Here is a 2,970-nt window from a genome sequence, read left to right as displayed (position 1 = left end):
TTTTGTAGGTACTGATTTGCTGTTCTCTCATATAAATCCTATTATTTCCATTATTATTTTGGACTATATTATAAAAATTAAAGAACATACTTGCAGATAATAATTATTATCTATTAATTAACAGTGTATGAATTTGCCCTGAGTGAAATAATTGACCAGTAAAACTGTTTAAAAGTTTAGCGACGGTAACAATTGCTGAATTTGGATAAACGGATACTCATTCAACGGGTACAAAATTTTAAAAAATAATTCAAATTATTGAGGAATATGGGATAAGAGGGCTTATACAGTGTGACCCATTTGAAACTGGGACTCCCCCATAAATTTTTTATTTACAGAGCGATTTTGACCAACTTTTCTTGAATTGTAGAGAGGAAAACAGTATACTTTGGGAAGTGTCATCCTTTTTGTACAAAAATCAAGAACTACTAGATCATCTTATTTGAGGGGTAAAAATTGAAGAAACTATATTAGTAATTTTTTTCGAAAAAATTCAAGTACGCCACTGAATTAAGCGTCTCCTAGAATAAACCTGAATAGACTGGAAAGAACAATAATTTTATTGTTTGTAAATTTTTTGTTTTTTTTTCTTTCCATTTATTTTTTTGTTTTTTTATATGGCAATGGTTCTTCTTCATTTTTATTTCACAGATTAGAGAATGAAAACATGAATCCATAAACATAGAATGATTAACAATTTGGTAGTAAAATAATTCAATGTAATATTTTTTTATAAAATTTGGGACAGGCCCATTTTAGGAGTTGCAATGACTGATATTGATTGAATAAATATAAGTTGTGGAATCTGATGGTGTTACGTTTTTTGGCGGGGAACCCCCCTAAGACAATTCTTTGTGGACCCCCTTGTCTTTGGAGCCAAAAAAATTTGGTCGCATATAGAAAGCCATTAAATTTAAAACCTTTTTATCTCTTGATACTTTTTTCGCAAAACACAATGTTTTTGAGAAAAATGTCAAAATGTAATGGAATGCATATCGTGATTCGCCATTTTCCTCAAAAACATTGCGTTTTACGAAAAACATATCAAGGGACAAACAAGTAAACTCAATGGATTTCTAGCTAACTAATAATTTTTAAGAAATTCAATTTTGAGACCAAACTTTTTTGGTTCCAAAGACAAGGGGCCCACGAAAAAGTGTCTTAGGGTGTTTCTCGCTAAAAAGCGTAGCACTATCAGATTCCACATGTCATAAAACCCCTGTGTACCAAATTTAGTGATTCTTGTACAACAGGGTTCCGAGATATAAAAAAAAGATTATTCTTAGGGGCGGACTACAGGGGACTGTAACTCCGAAAGAGGGGGCTACTTGGTAAAAAGAAAAAATACGGGTCCCCTAAATTTGTCTTATAATCTATGACCAAATTGTGTTGCAGTAATTTCGCCTGTATAGTGATATTTTAAAACAAAACTTATACTCAAGAAGTAAAATAGAAAGTTATGGAAGACCGCAATTCATTATCAGAAGATATAAAAAAATATACGTAAATTGAGCTTTCTTAGAATATTCAATTCAAGAAATTAATACCTCTTTATATTTTCTGCTACTGAATTTAAAAAAAATCTTTAATAATAAATGACTTGTCTCAATATCTCATTTGTTGAAAGCAAGTTATATAATATGGGATTTAGAGGAAAATTCTTAAATTGGTTGATCCACTATCTCACTGATAGATCCATGTGTGTTAAAATAAATGAGTGTACTTCAGAAACTAGAAATATTGATTTAGGCGTACCTCAGGGATCCGTGCTGGATTTTGACTCTTCCGCAATAACGTTGTTTGCTGACGATACGTTCCTAGTGATCTCGGCACGGACCCTCGAGGAACTTACTGCAAATTGTGAAAATGTTATTGATTGTTTTGTAAAGTGGTGTGACTGCAATAATCTTATTGTCAATATTAAAAAAATAAAAGTTCTGTACTTTCGCTCTCTTAGCGCGCCTGATACTAAGCTGTGCCTATATTTTACATTCTTCGGAAAGCACTAAGTTTCTAGGTGTTCATCTTGATTATCAATTAAAGTGGCATGAACATGTGGATGTCCTCAGTAGAACACTCAATAAATCGTTCTACGCAATTTCTCGTGTTAAGAATACTATACCGCTGTGTGCACTACTACAGCTTAGTATACTGTCTTATTTCTTATAACGTAATTTTGTGGGGCAACTCAGTCAACAGTAACTGAATATTTCTGGCCCAGAAACGGATCCTTAGGAAAATATTTGGCATTAATTCTCGTGAAACATGCAGAAATTTATTCGCGGAAAACAAAATATTGACGGTTCTCTGCATCTACAACTATAAAATATTAATATACCTATGTTAGAGAGAATATTAGTCATTTTAGTAAAAACTGTCGTTATCATGAATATTCGACGCGGATTAGCGGTTTATTGTTCTAAAGCATAAAACTACTAAATTTGAAATGTCTGCTATGTACCAGGGCATCAAATATAATAAACTTCCACATTACTATACATCTAAATATAAAGAAGTGTTTAAAAAATTAATTAAAGAAATGTTACTCATCAAATGCTATTACAGCACTGATGAATATTTAAATGAAAATTTCACACCTGTCATTTTAAGCCAATTACATACTGTAATTTCGACAGTTGCCCATAGCGACCTTCAAATTTTTCGGAAATATTTTTCCTCCTGCCAAGGCTAGGCAAACAAAATTAATAAGTGGAAATTTTTTTTGACAGCTGTCATATGGTTCAAAAATCAGTACCTATCCAGAATTTTGCTTTGTAATGTTTTTATTTATTTTAAAATAATAAATAGATACAAATAATTATTTACCAAATATTTGTTCCGAGATTTCTTCTATTAACGCTAAATGTTTTTGAAATTCTGGCTGGAACTCTTCTCTTCGCAACGGAGAGTAGAGTTCCAGCCAGAATTTCAAAAACATTTAGCGTTAATAGAAGAAATCTCGGAATAATT

The sequence above is a fragment of the Anoplophora glabripennis genome, unplaced genomic scaffold (assembly GCF_000390285.2).
Source record: "Anoplophora glabripennis isolate ALB-LARVAE unplaced genomic scaffold, Agla_2.0 scaffold245, whole genome shotgun sequence".
NCBI classification, from domain to species: Eukaryota; Metazoa; Arthropoda; class Insecta; order Coleoptera; family Cerambycidae; genus Anoplophora; species Anoplophora glabripennis.
Note: the sequence above shows the minus strand (reverse complement) of the source record.